The sequence below is a fragment of the Dermacentor variabilis genome, chromosome 9 (genome assembly GCF_050947875.1).
Source record: "Dermacentor variabilis isolate Ectoservices chromosome 9, ASM5094787v1, whole genome shotgun sequence".
Taxonomy (NCBI): domain Eukaryota; kingdom Metazoa; phylum Arthropoda; class Arachnida; order Ixodida; family Ixodidae; genus Dermacentor; species Dermacentor variabilis.
The window spans coordinates 60,740,126-60,760,964 of record NC_134576.1 but is presented as its reverse complement, the minus strand read 5'-3'; the positions used below and the strand labels follow the sequence as shown (position 1 = coordinate 60,760,964).

Below are 20,839 nucleotides of genomic sequence, written 5' to 3'. Positions count from 1 at the left end.
CTTGAAGAACTACGAAAAGCGCTTGACTGGCATAATTGCGTAGTGTACGAACAATGTACACGCGATGAAGTCGCCACACCGATCCTTCACTGAATGCGTCGATAAAGCAGACCAACCGTGCCTGCAAACATGCGCAGGCCACAAGGAAGCAATAAGCAAGATGATGATAGCCACCTACACAAGGCTGAAGCTGCGCATTCACCTACGCCAGTGGTCACACAAGGCAAACTTTTGTTGCCGTTAATCTTTCTTGTAAACCATAACTAGTACGAACTTTCTAGTACACAACGAGTAATAAATTTAGACATAATAATCGCAAGTTAAATTATGCCTGCACTGAAATATGCTGTTTATGATTATTTTGTTCGTAATGTATTTCGTACAAGTATTTAGTAAATCTACTTCGTTGCACATTAGCTTTTTATGATTTCATTCCTGATATACGAATGACACAGCTTGGCCGCAACGCATGTTGCTAAAACTCAATCACAAGTACCCGTCAACGCGTAGTAGTGCCGGTGGGTGTCCGAGTGCCACGCATGCGCACGTCCGCAGCGATTGCTTTCATCATTCGGCTACTTCGCCAACTTTCCCCTAGGTCCGTGTTTATCTGACCGCTTTCTGGGCATGCAATATCGACGTTGCCGCTGCCTACAACGGCAGCGGCAAGGACGGTGTGATGGCGATGGTGTGACGACGGCGAGGAAGTTGTACGACTATTGCCGGCCGTCGTCGTTGTCACCCACCTTAAAAAAAAAGAATGGTAATCGCAACAATGGTCGCCAATTAATTTATTTGCATACATACATTCGTCCTGAGGCGTTGCTGTATGGAGGTGTTAGACTGGAAAAAGTGCCAAACATAGCAGAATCACAACTTAACGACAACAAAAAAGACATCTCCAAAGAATGAATGCACCTCTGAATGTTCGCATTTACATTTTATATGCATAGAGTGAATATCAAAAAGAGAAATATCAAGAGTCCTAAATGCACCAAAATGCGCCAAGCGTCTCAATGCGCTCGCGTGCTCGCGGCGAGTTGCTAACTCGAAGGAACGCTCAGCGGCGTTCAGTTGGACATCAGTGCTTTCGCATTCACAACTCGTAAGTGCTTAGGTGTGCTCCGATTTTTTGAGGAAGGGTAATCGCTTGGGTAATCCATGTTTCAACGGGTAGATCATCGGGCTAATGTGCTGAGCGAACTAAGGTCGTAACCAACCGCTGGGACTACTTAGGTCTCCGGATATGTGCCGCTCTTCAGTGAACCTCTTTGTCGGCCACTTGGGCTCCTACGTATGTGCCACTAGGCGTTTGCCCTTATTCAACGACCAACAAAAGATCTTTAAGATTTCTTTTTGTTAATATAGTAAAAAATATACAAAACAAAGATTACTCCAGTGCTCGGCGGAGAAATCAGAACTCATTAATTCGCCTCATAAAAGAAACAAACAAACAAAGGACTGACCCGATACTCAAATTCGAGATCAGGCTGGAAGGGAAAATTATTCCGGAGAGGTCAATAGTTGACCATTGAGGATGTGGCTGTAATCAAATGACAGATGCCTCTACGCTTTAAACATGAGCAGAAAAACAACGTAATAGATTGACCGGATGATATCCCGTGTGGCTCATAATCGGACAGGAATGGCGGAACAAGACATGCTCAGATTGGTGAAAAGCCTGGTAATTAGTAGGCTGATGTACTCCCTACCATACCATCTCATGAATAGGAATGAAGAAGAAAAGGCTGATCAAATAATAAGGATGGCATATAAGACAGCCCTGAGGCTGCCACGCAGCACTTCGCATGAGCAGCTTCTGGCCCTCGGCCTCCACAATACACTTGATTAGCTGGCTGAGGCCCAACTCGTAGCGCAGGGAAGTCGATTGGCGGAAAACGACAGCCGGCGTAGCTCTTCTACAAAAAGTCGGCTCTTCTACAAAAAGTCGGCCTTTGAGAATGCATGTATACAAGCACACCAAAAGCCCAAAGAGCTACCCTGCCAGATAAGAGGTTTGTATAGGGTATCACCAATACCACAAAGCATGGATCCGGCATTTCACGCAGGAAAGAAAAAAGCTAGAGCAGAATACATAGAGAGAACAACAAAGTACTTGGTCACTGCGAGATTAACCGATGCTTCACCCTATCGGGCCAAGGCGAAGAATATGGTGGCAGTTGTTGTAAACCGAAAAGGTAAAATTACGGCCTGCGATTCGATTTCTGGAGCAACCGTTATGGAAGCAGAAAAGATAGTCTTTGCCTTAGCTATCGGAGTATAGGCATGGAAAGCAACGCTCCACTGACAATAATCACATATTCTCAGGCCGCATGTAGGGACTATCAGGGGGGAAAGTCTGTGCGAAGTCACTACAGATACTTACCACAATCAACAGAGAATTCAACATCAGGTATACCCAAACAATAACATGGGCCTCGGGACACGAGGGTGTTACTGGGAATCTCCATGTAGATGAGGCGGCTCGATGTTTCACTAACTGGAGAGCTGCCCATGGCAACATCGTGGAGGACCCGACACCTATCGATCCCAGTTATGAAGCAATCTTGCAATACTACAGGGAATTCAGAAGACTCCACCCAGCACCGCACAAGAACCTTTCAGCTATGGACTCTGTGACGTTATACGCATGGTCCAAACGGACACATATACAAACCTCCAGCACCGCACAAGAACCTTTCAGCCATGGACTCTGTGACGTTATAGGCAGGCTCCAAGCGGACACATACACAATCCTCCATAGTGTTAGGAATTTCTTCACAAACACACAGATATTAAAGAATGGTGCTCTTTAATAAATAAATAAAAGAAAAGAATAGTTCGAGAAAGCGTGACGACTGCCTTCCTTCGCGGCCGCCATCTCTCTCCCTATGTTGCCAGCCTTCGCTTCCGATTCCGCTAACACTCGGCCATTCTGACAGCGAACTGTGCTCAGTTTACACGGTATAGTTCCGAAGATACAAAGGTCTTTTGGACACACGCGTGATACGTCTCGGCACGCTGTCTTCCTCGTGGGTGCTTGATTGGTTGGACAGTTTTTGGCATCTGCAACCCCATCTCTTCAGTTGGCTGATGTGGGCGGTAGTCAAGTAGACCATTTTTTTCCGTTCATCTCGGTCGCTCTGTAGGTGTCCGCTGGGAGTATTTCAGTCACAGTCAGTGGACCTCTGAACTTCTGGGTTTTTGTTGGGGCGCCGTTGTGCTCTGGAACGTAGCGCATGACCACTATGTCTCCAACACTCAGCTTGTCCGCTGTGAAGTGATGCTTGTTGAAGTACTGCTTCGACTTTTCTTGCTGGCTAACTATTCCTTTTTGAGCCATCTCTTGAAGTTGTTCCGGACATACTCACTCGTTATTCTCCGTGTTTAGCCATCTGAGGACATCATCCTGCATCCTTGGTTGATATCCACGCAGAAGCCTGAAAGGGCTAGTGCCTGTTGAGGCATTGTATGCAGTGTTTAAGTAGCTCTCTAACTCCTTGATGTTCTGATTCCAGTCCTTATGAGTCGGGTCCTTGATTGCAGCCATAATACACGGTACCAGAGTTCGGTTCACAAGCTCTACCTGACCATTAGCCCTTGGATGATGAGCAGAATTCTGTGTGTGAGCCACACCATTTTCTTGACAGAAGGCTTCGAAGCCATGGGACGTGAAACAGGAACCACGGTATGAGATGATACGCTCCGGTAGACCAAACTTGGTTATAAAACTCTGCATGCACCGCAGTACATTTCTAGCTGAGGTGCCTCGCACGGGGTAGAGACGCACAAACTTGGTCAGATTGTCCACCAACACCAAGATCCACTGTTTTTTTCTTGGAACTTCTCACGAACGGACCAACATGGTCCACGTGTACCACTTGAAATGGTCTCTTCCCAGGTGGTATCGGGCGCAGAAGTACAGGTTCCTTCCCTCCTGGAATCTTTGTGAGCAGACACTCGAAACACCTATGGAGTGCTTGTCCACGTAGCGCTTCCTCTGAGGAAACCAATAAAGTTCCTTGATTTTTGTCACTGTTCGGTCTGTACTAAAATGTCCCTGTAAGTCGTTAAACTTGACACGCAGTGTTTTGCGCATGCTCTTAGACATCACGAAAAGAAGTCGTCCGTTTTATTCCACGTAAAACAGCCTCCCATCCTTCAGTCGTAGGTTTTTGACCTTGACACTTTCTTCCTCGGTCCTTTCCTTGATTGGCTTCCCGAGAATTCGTGCGAGGTTAGCCAAGTCCGCATCAGATAGCTGGATGATCACAATTTGGTCCTCTAAACTCAAGGCAAGGCACATTTCGATCCTTGTCTCGACAACCTCATCGAGCGTTTCCTGTGGCGCTCCTACGGGTTCACGACTCAAATAGTCCACATGTACCATTTTCTCACCTGCTCGGTGCTTCACCTCGAAGTCACACCCTTGAAGTAAGGCGAACCACCTTGCTATCTGTGGTTTAAGAGTCTTATGCGCATTGAGATACACAATTACTTGGCAATCTGTTACCAGCGTGAACGGAACGCCTAGGAGGAATGGACGAAGTTTTTCCATACTCCAAAATATTGCCATTAGCTCCAGTTTTCCCGCATGGTAATTCTTCTCAGCCTGAGTGGTGCGTTTACTGACACAACACACCAAGTGCCAGCGTCCTGACTCATCTTGTTGACGGATCATTCCCGCAAGTTCATGTTTGCTCGCGTCCGTGTGGACTTCTGTTGGAGCCAAAGGGTCATACAACTTCAGAACCGGAGGCTCTGTCAGCTCTCTTCGGAGCTGGTCGAACGCTTCCTGTTGCTCCACTCCCCATATAAGCTTTGTGTCTTTCTTGGTATGAGAAGTAAGTGGTTCTAACGCCTTCAGAGTATAATGGGGAATGAACCGTCTGAAAAATCCTGTCAGACCCAGAAATCTCTTGACACTGCGAACATCAGTTGGCGTGCTAGCGTCCAATATAGCTTGTTGCTTCACTTCACCTGGCTGCAGGTAGCCTTTCACAATCTTGAAACCTAAGTAGTCGAGTTCGTCACTTCAAAACACACTCCTGGATAGCTTAAGTGTTAGACCAGCAGCTCGCAGAGCATCCAGTACTTGTTTGAGCCGAAGCAGCAAGTCTTCTTGGCTGGAATCAACAAGTCATCCATGTAACACAATACTACAGTGTTGCGCAGAGATCCGAGGACCTTGTTCATTAGACGTTGAAATACAGCAGGACCGTTTCTCAACCCAAACACCATACTTTCAAACTGCCCAGTCTCATCAGGCCTGATGAATGTAGTTTCGGCCTTCGATTCCACATTCAGTGGAAGCTGGAGGTATCCGTTTGCACAGTCTAACACACAGTACATTCGTGCTCCGGACAGTCGTTGCAGCTGGTCATCAATGTTTGGCAAGGAAAAGTATTCCGGCACCGTCTGGCTATTTAGCCGTCGATAGTATATGACGACGATTTTCCCCATCTTTCTTTTTCACAAGTAGCACTTAGCGTATGGCGAGGATGCTTCGGTTACAATGCCAGTCGCCTTGCTCTCTTTGACAATTTCTTGGATTGCTTTTCTTTCCTCAGCATTAGTCGTGTACGGTTTGCAGCTGATTGGAGTGCTTCCGGAACACTCTGTGATAGTCTTCTCCAGTTGTTTACAACACCCCAACTCTGACAAATTCAGTGCAAAGCAGTCCCTGCATTCATTCAGCATCTTCAGCAGTGCATCCACTTGTTGTTCATTGACATCTTTCCCGACATTCAGCGTACTACTATCAATGGGCTTCGGCTGAGGCACATGTCTCACGGGGGTTAACTCTTCGCTCCCTGAAAGCAGTCCAGCATGAGCCAACAAACTTCCCTTGATCAGCTGTTGATCTTCATCCTTGTCGTTCAACATTGGTATCTCTACCATTTCGTGTTCGATGTGAAGTAGCATTCCCTTAACAGGTCCACTAGGTAAGGTTTCAGATTTCCTTCACTCTTACCGGTCTCCACTGTCACCCAACACACGGTTCTTTTGGGCAGCACAATGGTTTCCTTGACACGAAGTGGTTCCTTGGAAGGCTTCATCTGGGCAACGTCGATGTTAAAAAATAGAAGATCATCTTCGTAGCCAATCCTGAGTTCATCTCCCATGCGTAGGTATGTAATGTGGTTTTGTTCCGTCCAGGTTCTACCAACCAGCATGTCCACGGGCAAGGCACGGTTGTTGACGACAGTCACCTTGACGTTGCGGAATACCCCATCATCGATTTCTATGTCCACCTCCGAGGTCCCGATAGAACGAACTTTAGATGTGCCGTTGTTTCCAAACACATACAAGTGTTGGTCCCTGCATACAACTTGTAGGCTGCACTTTTCAGCCGCTTGATGACGCAATATACAGTCTGAATTTCGCAGGTCAATCATCACCGAGAGCTGGTGAGTTCCATTGATGGTCGCAGTTTTCAGGAACTTTGATGGACCACTGTCACTTGTTGGATTCTCATTCAAAACAAAAATACCAACAGGGTTTGTTTTCGGACAGTCTCTCGCTATGTGCCCATAACTTTCGCAACTTTAGCATTTTCGCTCCGCTTTATCACGCTTGAGCGGCTCTGGCGTTTTCCTCGGTGGTCCCCCACCACTTGTTTGGTCTGTGACATATGCATTTGTGATCACTTGCTCAGGTGGCCACGCGACAGTCCAAGATCTTGAGGTCGGAGGCTTGGCACGAGGTGTCGTTGCACATGGATCACCACCTTGTGGCTTGGCCCCTGATGACTTCTGCATTCTAGCTTCGCTTATTCGCTCAAATCTTCGCAAGTCTGCCAGCAATTCATCCTCATCCTTGTGTTCCTTTGCCGTCATGAAGATGCATGCGTCTCTAAACAGCAGCCCCACCAAAACTTGCTCTTTGGTATCTTGCATACAGAGGCCCAATCTCTTGCATAACAAGGTATTTTCGAGGAAGTATGCCGTGATGGACTCTCCCCTCATCTGGACTCTTTCCTGCATTTGCTTCCACTTTTCGGCCGTACTTGCCTGGACCACAAATGTCTTTCTGAAGGCAATGTTGAAGTCTTTCCACGTAGTGGAATCATCGACACGGGTCTGAAGCCGAAATTGAGCAGGTCCCTTCATGTGAAGCCTGGCGTTTTCAAGTCTGAAGCGGTCCGGCCAGCCGTGCAGGACCGCCATGATATCACTACTCTTCAGCCACGCCGCAGCTTCGTGGGATGAGCCCTCGCCGTCGAAATTGTGGATAGCTTTATTCAGGTCCGGCATCACGTGGAACGCTTCAGGTTTCCTCCCGAGGAGCTCCAGTAACCGCCGGTTTTGCTCCAGCAGAGCTTGCATCATTTGGTTTTGGTGAGTTCCGCCGCCGTCTGCCATCTTCCGGGTTGTCTAGGCATCTCCCTAGGCGTACACACAGTTTTTCGCCTCCAGCTGAGCGTCTATAGGCTTACGACGTCACAGAGAGCGTCCGCACACTCGTTTCTGAGGTGGCACAAAGACACGTTTTCGATGTCGGTACTTCACGAAGACGGTACCGTTGCGTCTCGTAGACGTCACACAGAGCGTCCGCGCGCACATTTTCGAAGCAACACGTAGGGTCCCTTTTACGGTCAGTACCTCACGATGACGGCACAAACGCAGCGTCCGTTGAAGAGTCAGCGAGCATCACCGTCGACGCAATCCCGCGGCATCGGCTTTCAGGATCGCTTAACCACGAAGGTTTCGGTGCATCCCACTTCTGAGATGTTAGGAATTTCTCCGCAGACGCACAGATTTCAAACAAGGACGCTCCTTAAAAGATAAATAAAAGAAAAAAAAAGAGTTCAAGAGAGCGTGACGACTGCCTTCCTTCGCGGCCGCCATCTCTCTCCCTATGTTGCCAACCTTCGCTTCTGATTCCGCTAACAACAGATTGTAGATGCACTACGCAACGGCACACAAAAACATATGCCCGTGGTGTGGGAGCACACCGACATTCTACCATATCAAATGGGAATGCACGGCTCACGCTGAAGACCAAGAAGAGAATAACACGAGAGTGAGGTGGGAGGCATTGCTATCCAGCTCTGCCCGCGGGGACCAGCTCAGGCTGGTCCCGTGGAAAGAAAGGATGGTGAGGGGCAACGGTGGCTTGGAAAGGGGCCTGACTACACGGTGTTGCCCCGTTTAAGGGTAACGAAGTCGTTGTTGTTGTTGCCTAAAAACATGGCTTGTGCCCACAGAGGGGATTAGCCACACTGGGTTGACTGTCTTTTGCGCGAATAAAGTTTTCTTCTTCTTCTCCTGTGCTGGACAGAATCGAACCCGTGTCATTATATGTTCAGACAATTTTGCCTGAATATATAATCAGACTCGCTCCGCGCTTGGATTTCGCGGCGGCGCGTTGGATGGTGCAGCGTGTCCATAGGGAAGGGCGAAAGAGGAGCCCTGCTGAAGTACATGCCTCATACACGACGCGTTTCGGCGACTGCAACACGGCGTGTCGTTGCATTGTTTTCATTATTAATCGCATTAATGTCGACATTTATCGTTAGATGGGCTGTGCCGGAATTTTTCGTTGCGAGGAGGGGTGTATTGAAGCAAACTCTTTAGGAAGCTGCCAAACCTCTTCTGTTTGAAAGAAAAGCGGCAGCAGAGTGGAAGAAGTAACATATTCCATGGCTTCCTGAATTTCTAATGGGTTCTTAGCAACTTCAACTTCTCTTCCCCTGTAATACTTCCCCTTGTGGCGTCACTATGACGCCACCTTTAAACGACTTCAAGAATAACCAGCCCGGCATTCTGCTACCTTGCGCGCCACGTAGGGAAGCAAAGAAGAAGGAGAAGAAGAAGACCCTATAGCAGCCGCAGCGATTTGTTGGTCTACTGTGTAGTCTACTGGACGCTTTTCTGCTACTGTAGCTGAGCACATCACTGCCTTTGTACACGACAATAGCCGCAGGAGAACGTCGTCAGCCACCTGCCACACTGCGGCGACAGCGATGGGGGCGGAAACCGACGTCTCTGGGTTATCCCGGCCGCCATCGGGCGTGAAGAGACGTTCGACGGCGCCCACATTCGCCATGTACCGCACGCTGGCCGCAGCATGGCTGGGTTGTCTCTGCGCGGGCGCAGCTCTGGGATACGCGCCTTCCGCTCTGCGTACGCTAACGGCCGTGCCTACCGCCCAGGGCGACAACGTGTCCCCGACCATCTCCGCCGATGGCGCCATCTGGTGAGCAGTAGTGATCTCCTCACACTTTCCGGTGCACTAGAATAGTGTACGGCCCAGTATTCTAGCACATTGTACCGGTGGTCTGCATGGGAGAACGCTCGTCAGAGTACCGGCATCTTAGTCGCATGCTGCGAATAAGGAGGGGGAGGTGGTTTGGGGCCACAGACATTGCGGTAAGTTCGTGCTGTTGTCGCGTGACGCGGGCGGAGGACGCGCCGTTGGACAACAAAGAACGCACCTAAGGCGGCTAATGTACAGGCGCGGATGGAGGCACGAAGCGGCAGCAGGAGGTAATGTTTATTAGGCCGCACTTCAATACATAGGGTTAGTGCCTGATGACTTCACATACATTCATCAAGGAACCGTCACTAGGGACACACTAGGCAAAAAAATACTTTAGAACCAGAAATATTTCGCAACACCACAGCTGTCCCTCCTAAATATAGAGTTTCAGAAACAGAGGACCAAAAATGATTGAGATATTGGCCTTGCGCGTTGGTGGATGGAGTTTCAAGTAAGCAATACACGAATTGTGAGAGACACCGTAAGTCATTGCTCCTGACTAATCGAGACAAGCACTTTGTGGTGCTTTTCCCTTCTTCTATTTTTTGATAACGCGCACCTAGCTCTTGCACACGATAGTCTCTGCATTTCGCCTCCACCGATATGCGAATGCTGCACGTATCGGGAGATCCAACTCGCGCCTTCGTTCTGTACAGTGAAAGGCAATAGGGGGTTTTAGGCTTTTGCGTAGCTAAAGTTAGGAGGCGCAAAGCGTCGTGCTAACAAAAGAACGCAAGCGGGGCCGGGTGTGCTTTGGGTGCGCTATTTCTAAAGCTTCCTGATTTCAACTGTACCACCGCGGCAAGTTTAGCGGCGAGTCACAGTTTCGCCTGAAAGGCCGAAGCATTGATAGCAATTAATAGCAATGCATCCGACAACTACCGGAAGTAAGGTTCGTAGTTTAGTCGGCCGTATAAATTGGGAGTCTACATTCGCTTACTGATAAATTAACAAGCGTGGTGTCCCGCGCGCGCGCGGACACACATGAGCAGATCTCACTCCGTGTCCTCGAACACTTGCTGCCACAATGCTAACGCGAAGACCGCAGACAGAGGAGAGCGAACGGTTCTGCTGCTGTTCGCTTCAACGCGTCTCCGAAACTTGAGATTGCAGGACTTCCAACACTATAGGCGCGGCAAAACAGCGCATCCATGCAGCCACAAGGCGCACCGGCTCGATATCGAAATCGGCGCAGTGAATTCCGAGAAAACCGATTTCTCCGTTTCTATGTATTTGGGTAAACAGGTAAGGATTCTTCCGAGAGTACTTTGAGCAGAGATTTTTCTGCTCCCGATATAAAGATTCCTCTTAAAGGTTCAAGTGCGGTCCTTTATAAGGGGCAAATTGTTCTTCGACGAAGATTCAGTCGAGCGTGCCTTTTCCACAAAGCGCTATAGAAACGATGGACAAGTTCAGCTTCCGATCCGTCTTAATATGCTGAGCTGTTGAAGTCCGCTTCTATCGACGTTCGGCAGGCGCCTGTACCATAAAACTACAACCGTTAATCTATCTTCTTCATTAACAATGCTAGCTGAGCTAACTTTTATCTGGAAACACTACAAGTCCTTAGAAGGACGGCTCAACGGGCATGTTAATAGTGTTGCATCTTTGGTTAACAGCGCGGCAATCTAAACGGGAAGTCAGAGAAGTGACATGTAAGCGCTCTTTTCTGTCACCTTTCTCACTTCCCATGTAGATTGTCTCGCTGATATATATCCAAAGATATAAATCCTTGAATGTTCATTCGGTTGGCTCATTTCTTTCTGAAGAATCTAGCTAGATCCACGTACACTGCATACACTCTATGATGAAGCATTAGTAAAGCTCGCAACGACGAGCCCTTGCGCAAGTAGGCGAAGTGGCCTCAGAGAACATTGGCCGTGAGATGTGAGCTTCAAATTCTTTCAGGTGAGATCCTATCAAAAGCATTGACTCACGAACGCAGACAGACAAAAGATCACTAAGTTGCATCGGCGTTATAGTGCAAGCGAAGTTTATTTTGTCAAGGTGTTTATTTGCAGGGTGCGCAGAAAGGTAGAGGTTGAACTCAGTGCGGAGGTTTTACAGTGGGAGCAGCTAGAACGTTGGTAATGCGCCTGGCTGACCGGCACTTATTCTTCGTTACAATTTATTGTCTCGTATTTTGCGCTGAAGACCGAGGTTGCGAGCATGATTAGAACAACCCAAGGTACGCTGGTGTGATTTTTGTCGTACACGAGGGCTAACGCATGGGGTCTTTCGAAAACGTTAATCGCAGTTTCGCCCTAAAGGCTATGCAAACTGTAATAGCAAATTATTAGACAGCTATGTGTAGTAAGGTATTGACTGTTGAACTGCTGCAAGTATTTGCTTGCTAACTAAATTAATAAGCACGGTGTCACGCACGCACACTCAAATATGAACATATCTCGCTTGATGACTGCGGACACTCGCTGTCATTATGCAAGCGGGATGATAGAGTGGCAGGATCGACGGCAGGAGTGCAAGCGGAGAGGTGGGCTACGCTCTTCCCCTACCCCATGCCACCCCCGCGCTTTCTAGCGCGCGTACATCTCCCCCCTACCCTTTACGCGCGCGAAAAGCCGGCGCGGCCAGAAATTCCGACGGCGCGATTCCCCTGGAGTATCCGTGTAATTGCTATCGCAATAAAAAGAAAAAGCCATATGCCCCCTAACATCCAATAACCTGATATGCTGGGCTCCCATATAACGAACGACACACTGCAAGTGTGAGTTATATGGCATTAGTGGACATGTGTTTATGGAGTCCAGTCAGTCAGTCAGTCAGTCGGTCGGTCGGTCGGTCGGTCGGTCGGTCGGTCGGTCGGTCGGTCGGTCGGTCGGTCGGTCGGTCGGTCGGTCAAGAACTTTATTGAAGTGCTGAGGAGTTTCAAGCCGTTTCAGATCCCACGCGGGGAACTCCTCCGGCCGAAACCGTAGGCGACGCCCAAGTCTGGACGGGAACATGGTGACGCTCCGCCAGTTCTTGGGCCCTCTGGACGGCCTTGAGTTGGACTTTGAGGTCCGGGCTTTTGAGGGCTTCTTCCCATTCGGGCTCACTGGAGAGAGGGCCCTTTGGTAACGCGGTACATTGCCATAGCATGTGCGAGAGTGAGCAGTAAAGTTCTGGGCAGTCTGGGCAATTTGCCGGGATTTCTGAGTTGTAGTGGCTTAGTAGGCCTCGTGACAGATACGAGTCCGTTTGTAGCATTCGAAACGCGGCCGTCTACGCGCGTTCGAGTTTGGCGTGCGGGGGCGGGAATTTGGTTCTGCCTTTTCGATAGTGTGAGGTGATTTCTTGGTAAGTTAATAGCCGGTCATGAAATTGAATGTCCAGCCCCTCGGAGGCCGTGGACCGTCGCGGCGGGCAAGTTCTCGCGCACGGTCGTGGGCCGTTTCATTGAGGTTAGCTTTTTGCGGGTGAATGTCTTTCCCCATGTAAGCGGGGAACCAGGAGAGGCACCGTTTGCTCCCTTTTGAGCTCGCTAGTAGTATACGCGCTCCTTCTTTAGATACGTTGCCGCATTCGTAGGGCCGAATTGCGGCACGCGAGTCCGTGAAGACATGAGTAAATGTGGGTTCTTCCATGGCGATGCCTACGGCTGTTTGTTCTGCTTTAGCGCTGGTGCTCGTTTTAACCGATGCGGATGATCGTAGTGTTCCGTTGCCGTCCGCGACTGTTATCGCGAAAGTGGATGTGCTGCCGTACTGGGCCGCATCCGCAAATGCGGTGGCTTCACGATTCGCGTCGATGCGGTCGAGAATCGCGCGGGCGCGGGCCCGGCGCCTACCCACGTTGTGTTGTGGGTGGACGTTTCTGGGAAACGATGAGACTTTGTATTTGTCTCTAATTTCGCTCGGTAGGGTAGCCGCGTGCTCGAGATAGGGAGAAGAGTAGACATTGGCTTCGTTTAGGATGAGCTTACCGGCTTTGGACGAGGATAGACGGAGTATTTGAGCCATAGTCTGAGCCTCGATCCCTTCGTCGATGTTGTTGAACATGCCTAGCTGATCAACCTTTGCTGTACTTGCTCTTTGTGGAATGCCCAAGACCTGTTTGATGCTCTTGCGCATGAGTGTGTTTAGTTTCGTCTTTTCTATTTTTGTCCAGTTGTGGGCAGAGGCGACGTAATTAATGTGACTCATAAGGAACGCGTCGTATACGCGCAGAAGGTTATCTTCGCAGAGACCCTTCCTGCACCCCGAGACTCTGTGGATGAGTCTGATCATGTTTTCGGTTTTGGCGGTTAAGCGTTTGATCGTTTGTACGTGGCATCCGGTGGCTTCGATTAGGAGCCCAAGAATGCGTATGTGGTTAACTCGCGGAATCTGTTGTCCGTCTCTTGTGTGTAGAGCGATCGCAAGTTCCTCTAGAGGAGTTAGGTAGCGGACTTCTTGGCAAGACTTGCGAAATAGTAAGAGTTCCGATTTCTTGGAGGATAGTTTGATTCCTGTGTCTAGTAGGTACTCTTCTGCGGCATCTAAAGCAGACTGTAATGCCTGCTCCATGTCTGCCAGGGAGCCTCCCGGGCTCCAGATGGTAATGTCATCTGCGTATAGAGCGCAGTTTACGTTTGCGAAGTTTCGTAGTTTATGGAGAATATATGTTTTTTTTTCGATAAAGAAGCTTCAAAAAGCTTTCTGTGAGTTACACTGGAAGTGGACAACGGAGGAACATGATTGTATTGGCCGTTTCATTTTGACTACACTCCGCCTTTCCACATTACTCATCGCGTCGACTTTTATTTTTGCGATCGTAATTTTATGGACACTCCAGGTGCGTTTTCGCCATCGCCGTCACCGTGATGTTCCATATAAAGTCCAAGGGCAATAACACCATCGCCGCGCGTCGTATACTCTATGTGCCAGGGAAAGCACACAAGGGAAGCCTACGATGCTGGCGCAATCTGGCGCGCGCGTAGGAGAAAGCGGAGACCAAAAGCGCTTTATTAGGTCGCGCGAAAGGCCGCGGGGGGATGGGAAGGAGGGAGGGGGGAATTAAAACCCCTCCATACACGTTTTCGTCGTCCAGGTTAAGCACCGCCAACCATAGAGTTACTATACTGACTCTAGAGGACAAGCTACCCATAGGGCCCATGCATTGAAATCGGGAACCGCAAGAGCGCCGCCATGTTGCTACGCGCCGAGGTTGCCAGCTCCTGAGACGCTTGCTAGACTTGGTGACAGTAGTCAGTTTTAATCCGGCAACCGTAGCAGCGTAGCAGCATGGCGTCTCGCTTGTGGTGTTGTGGTGTGTGCGTGACGCCGTGTGTTTGGGCTTTATAAGTTGGTTCTTTGGTCTATGTTGCGGGACGGTGTGGGTGTGGTCCATGTTGGCCGTACAGGTGGCAGTTGTGCAACCGAGGGATGATCCTGTTGAAGTTTCCGGCGGTATGCGGTTTTCAGCGGTCACGCCTGTTGCAGGAGTGTCACTCGACGAGGTTACGAGCTGGAAGCTTTGGTCAGATTCCTCGTTGGCGTTCCGTAATTCTCTTCGCACGGGCGCGGTATGTTGCAAAACCCGCTTTCGCGATCTATCGTCGCGATGATAGATCGGGTTTTTTTGTTATTATAAGTACTGATCCAGCTGTAGGGCACACGTAACCGACAAACGGAAGTCTCAGGAGAGCACCTGAGATTATAATAAAGCAGGCGGCGCAGGAACTCCAGGGCACCCAAGGGACAGTGGGGGGATCAAAGCTCGAAGCAGAACGGTATTTAGGTTGGGGCCGCCGAGGCAGGTGTGTGCCAGGGAGTGTTCGCACGGACAGCTCCCCTGGCACGCGCGGCAGTGCCTCGCAAGGTCGAGATACCTTAAAGGCACCTGTGCCCATGATATTTCTTTTGCCTCGGTGCAGTGAGCACGATTAACGGGAATAATATGGAGGGCATCCGGTGCAGTCGCGAATGCGTCATGGCAAATGTAGCTCGCGTCGCCTGGCGTGTGTAGTAATATCAGAGTTGGTTGTATGAACTTTATGCATAATACGCTTTGTTACGGTACCTTAACGGAATGGGTCTAGAGGACGGTGTTCGTACATTTTTTGGTACCGCCCTAATCCTATACCCCCTCTACAAACACACGCACATACCCCCCCCCCCAGCTTTTTTTTATTTATACATACAATTCCTTGCCATGACGGATCATAGCCTCCTTTATTTTTGAAAAATAGAGGAGGCTATGGACGGATTAACCAGCTGAAGTTGTCAACGTGTCAGTAACTGTCATAGGAATCACTGTAATAAACACAATTCCACGATCGGATTGTTTACTTTCATTTTTTGTTGTAACACCAAGGACTACATAGAACTTTATTTTGTATATGTGAGAGAAGTATGTGGATATCACGAGCTTAAGCCACTGTGCGATACACAGACAAAGCAGCTGCTACAACATGAACTGCATTGAGGGCCATACAACACATACGTAATTAAAGGTTCAAAATATAGGGGGAAGCTGCAAAATACGCTCTGTAGCACTGCAAAGTAAAACATATATTGTATGTGTGCAATAAATGTTCAAAAATACAATGCATCAATGTCCCATTTGCCTTCAAGTTTATTACCAAGTTCAAGTTTACTGAAGTTTATTATGAGTGTATGTACAACAGGAATCTACTGACACACCCGCAGTCAAGGTGGCTGTTCGAGGTGTGCTGGCTGCCTCAGTGTAAGAAAAAGAAATTGGGTAAATGTCGACACCAGTGCCACTGCTTCTTGCCTCTGACCTGCACGTGCCTCCGCAGCATCTTTGAGCACAAGTGTGCTGGTGTGGCGAGGCGTAGGAGTCATCCGAGAGAAAGAGTATCGTTTACATGGAGAAGTGGCTGTTCACATTGCCTGTCGCTTTCCCTCAAATGTTTCCTTGGTGACTACGGTGACACACCCGCAGTCAAGGTGGCTGTTCGAGGTGTGCTGGCTGCCTAAACGAAAGAAAAAGAAAGAAATTAGATGAATGTCGATAACAGCGCTATTGCTTCTTGCCTCTTACCTGCATTTGCCTCCACGGCCTCTTGGCTTGCGGGGTCTGTATGAGGAAGCTGCTGTGGTTAGGCGTAGGCATTGTCTAAGCAAAAAGAAAAGGTCATTCAAATGGGGAATTATGGAAATAAATGCAGTTGTTATGTCTGCTTCTTGCACTCTTCTTGCCTAAAAGTTTTGAAACATAGTGTCCAGTACACACCAGCACTTTGACTGCTTCTGCTTTTTACCTGCAGGTGTTGCTGCGAGATCCTTAGTATGGCTGCGTGCAGCATTGTAACACTTGGTGGAGGCATTTGAAGTGGTAGCCAAAAATATAAAGAATCATCCTTGTCTGCATGAATGCTTTCAATTTCTAAATGCAGTGGTAACTATCACTATTAGTGCAAGGCCCCCTACATCTATGCGGCAAGTGCCATAGCTCGAAACTGAATTTTTCCTTTAGTGTTTCACAAGGCGTCTGATACGTCCACATTAGATGGGATGTGTTTGTTTTCATTTATCCCAGTGTGGAGAGAGCATCATTAAATTGTTTTTTTTTATTTTTGCGTGTTGTTTTTTGGTTTATTTCTGAGTTTATCAAGCACCAGTCTCATAATGCTAAAATGACTTATGTAATGGCAATCAGCTTTTGTTTTGCAGAAAAACAACGCATTTCCTGACCCATTGTTTGACATCCCCTCACTTGCATAATTTTGCAGAGTATTCTACCTATATAGACTTGCTTGACCTCCACTAAAGAGTCTTGCATTTTCTAATACGACTCTTTCCTTAAAATCATTCGGCACTTCTCATAATTTCTGTACCTTGGGCTTCTGATACTCTGCATTCACCATTTTTGCTTGTTTCTGACTAGAAATGTCTTCTTTAATTTAGAGCTTAAATTTTACCTTTGGAACACACGGAAGGGCTCGCCATTGCATATCTGCATAAAAGAGAAACATGTTTCATTAAACATTTGCAAAATCCAATTGAAGATTGATGAATGCAGCTTGCAGTGTGATATGACTGAATGAGCCATAAATGTAACTCATCTCACTTGGTAAATTAAAGCACATATTAGTGTGATGTACAATATATGTTACACTAACGTGGTGGGTTTTCTTGCTTATACAGCAAAATAATCGGTGCGCGAGAAAAAAATTATTTTTGCATACCCCTTGTACACGTTGATTTAAGGAAAATGAGTTGGAGCTGTCCGCATGATCTACTTATTTTACCTGCGAGTATGGTCAACAAAAATGTGTCCCAGCTGCTTAGTGGTATTTGAGATTATGTCAGTATTGCATATGTGCCTGTTGTCTAAAATAATTGAATTTTGAAAATGCTCGCAGGGATCTGATTTGCATATCTGCAGTTTATGGATACATGTAAAAGACTCAGCATCAAGGGCAAGTGAACGGTCCCACAGGCCCGGAGTCGATCATGCAAATAGATTCGCTGCACAAATTTGTTACCAAGAAAGATATTCCACATAAGATGGCATGCAAGGAAGCGTTGAAAATATTGCACAGTTAATAAAACGCCTACGCTATTAATATGTGGGTTGATGCACTCGTTATGCAAAACGGAGGTGAGGCGTGCACACAGGACACAAGAGTAGAGTATTTACAAGCAAACAACACGAGCGCCGCCCACTTCTCTACTCTTGTGTCCTGTCTGCACGCCTCACCTCTGTTTTGCATGATGAATCCTTACCAACTAGCTCAGCTTTCTGTCGTTCTAAGTCTCGATGCACGAGTGTGCTATAGCGTCCGATGTCGACGTGCGATCGCATGTCAAACATAAACTGCACGAAACTACTACGCATCCAAAAAAAACAGATTCGAAACCGAAATTCGCGTCATCCTTTATTCCATGAATGCGTGCATCTTGATTTACATAAGTCACGGACTTAGCGATGACTTTCTGTAAGCATAATATTAACGCACTACCTTCATAAAGCCATCAGGTATGCGTATTTAGATGACAAAGCATAAGGTGACCTGTACTTTTTTTAGCTTTTTCAATAGTAATTGCGCTGGCCACATTGACCAGTAGCAACAGGGCGGCGCCCTAGAGGTTCCCACTTTTCCGGCCCAGCTTTTCCTCTAGAGTTGTTCTACTAACTCTATGCCGCCAACCTACCCTCCTCCTCCATGCTCCTTCCTCGCTCACCCCCTCAGCTTCTGGCGTCAAGCGGAACTTGCGTAGTACCGGCTTCTCATTTAAGCGGAAGCGACGTCACTTCTGCATAGAGGTGCGAGGGTACAACAAGCAAAAATTCCGGAACCGGAAATTCCGGAAGCAGAACGACCCGAAACGGAAACCCTGGAAGCGGGAACTGTGGAAGCAAAACCGGTATGGGCGACGAATCAGGAAACAGCGGCGCACAACAAAGGTTGGCGCTACTTGGCAAAAGCGGCGTTGTGCGTGGATTGAGGCGTTTTAGGGGGAGTCACGTTGTACTCCGGCAGCAACTGCGCATTTCGCGACCGGGCGCAAGGGGAACTCGCGTTAGCCACTCAGTTTTGTGCGCTATATAGTGCGCTATATTGGCCTCGAGCTCCACCACTGGAAAAGCTGGCGCCACCGTCGGCGTGACGTGCTAGGAGGGATCACGTGGCCATAGCGGCCGCGTCGGCTGCTTCGGGCGCGCTGAAGCGAGCTGAAAACGAGAGTTTAAATTCCCTCGTGCGCTGCGGTCCTCATTTAGTGGCGAGATTCTCCCGCTTCGAGGGTCTCCTTTACAACGCTTGAAAGCACTACAATAGGTAGTGGCTGCCTTTGAAGGCGCACAACATGGTAGGCTACTGCTCGGTGCCGCAGTGCCGGACGCACGCAACGGAGCACGTTGTCAGCCGTAGGTGTCAGCCTTATTCACACGTAGCCGCAGGACAAGAAGCTGTGTGAAGCTTGGCTCGCGAAACATAAAACCGGCAAACAGTCATCGGCTACAACTCGGGTATGCAGCAAGCACAGACGCGAGGAAGATTTCTGCTACGGCGCCCAGTCTGCGATGTTCTGAAAACGCGCACTGAGACGCTCGCCCGAGTCCGCTGCCCGACTAATGTCATGACGGTTTGGTCTATGAACTTGTCGATGCTATAGAAACTGGCAAGTTCAGTGGAGTGGAAAGGCAGCGGTAAGAAGCACATTTAAAAAAAGCATGGCATATGGTCATATTTGTGTTATGAATTAATGCACTGGATTACAGAAAAGGAGCAGCGGGGAATTGCACGCTGAGACCACCGATAAACATACAGTGCGACGCAACTCGAGAAATAGTATTGAAAGGTCAAGGAATTTAGAAGAAAAAAAGATTGAATCGTCACGACGGCACATCACAGTCCCCGTAGGCGTCGAAGTCTCTACAATGAAATTATTTTTGAACAGCTCTGATAGCGCCCACGCAACAATGGTTGCTTGTATGCTGTCGAATGCTCATATTCTGCGGCCTAAAGCTCATGGCACGGTGCGAAAACGCGCGCGCGGAGAAAGCGAAACAGTGCGCGGACAAGCATGCAGACGCGCAGTCGGTCGCTGCGAATCTGCGCGATCGCTGCATTGAGGCTTCATTCTATTACGCTCCATTTAGTTACACAAACACTATAAGAACATATTTCAGATAGTTTGCTCTGAGCGTTTACGTACCTTTCACGCAAGAAGCCGGTTCGGGAGACTCCATCGCGGCGACCGCGCGCAGTGGCGTTCACTGTACGTATTTGGTAAAGAGATATAGCGTCTGTAAACGATTGTGTGCTTTCAGTTTGCCCAAGATTATTATTTAGACAGTAAGAAACTTCTCTCGTTTCGAAAGTACTTACAGAAATGTCCGGGAGAGCTCGCGCGTGGTGTTTTCAGTGAGCGCTGACAGCAAAACCTATGAGGAGCGCGCCACGTGATCCCTCATACTACGCCAGCGAGGCGCTTCCGATAGATGGCGACTCCGTAACTCCTCGCCGCCAATATTGCGGAAAGCGGGGAGGCAGCGCGGAATGGAGGGGGTGAGGGTGGCTTTGACTCCGCCAACAAGTGCGTACTTTGCACGACCGCGCGCGGTCGCACGCGCCCTCTCACGAAAGCGATCTGCAGACGGCTCATACATGTGTGTGGGCTGTGTTCTCGCCGCTCTTGCGTTGAAGCGGTAGGCCACACGATGGTCACTTCGCTCGCTGCTGCTGCCGCGCTTCCTCCTACCAGTGTTTTGACAGCGACTGTCCGCGCTCATCGAGTGTGAGGTGTTCATGTTTGCTTGTGAACGCGGAAACCATGCATACTAATTCAGTTATTAAGCGAATGTTTCCGAGTTGATACGGCAGATAAAGCTACTGCCCTTACTTTGTATAGCTGTATACTAATTTTCTATCGCAACCGATGCTTCACCTTTCGGGCGAAACTGCGTCTTTTTTACAAACACGCTTCCGCAAGGTCTTGGATCAGTTGGTTGAAATGCTACAACCTTTAGTGACGTGGATTTTCTTCGAAGATAACAATAATGTGATGACCTTTTCAAACAAGTGCCGCCGAATAAGGCTGTTTCAAATTTTTACATTAGAAAGAAGAAAGAAGGAACGATCATACTTGGTTCCTTTGAATGCGGGGTTGATACTAGT

The 20,839-nt window shown here is 48.5% G+C and overlaps 1 long non-coding RNA gene and 1 pseudogene across 1 annotated transcript; both read right to left on the bottom strand.

Moving 5' to 3' along the window:
* Positions 1-2,868: 2,868 nt before the first annotated feature.
* On the bottom strand, positions 2,869-7,364 carry LOC142558372 (uncharacterized; annotated as a pseudogene).
* Positions 7,365-15,811: 8,447 nt separating this feature from the next.
* Positions 15,812-17,994, bottom strand: LOC142592724 (uncharacterized). The gene is made up of 4 exons (XR_012830788.1): positions 17,943-17,994; positions 17,135-17,169; positions 16,255-16,329; positions 15,812-16,186 (listed from the first exon to the last, which is right to left on the bottom strand). It is a non-coding gene; the product is annotated as an uncharacterized LOC142592724 (long non-coding RNA).
* Between the last annotated feature and the right edge of the window lie 2,845 nt (positions 17,995-20,839).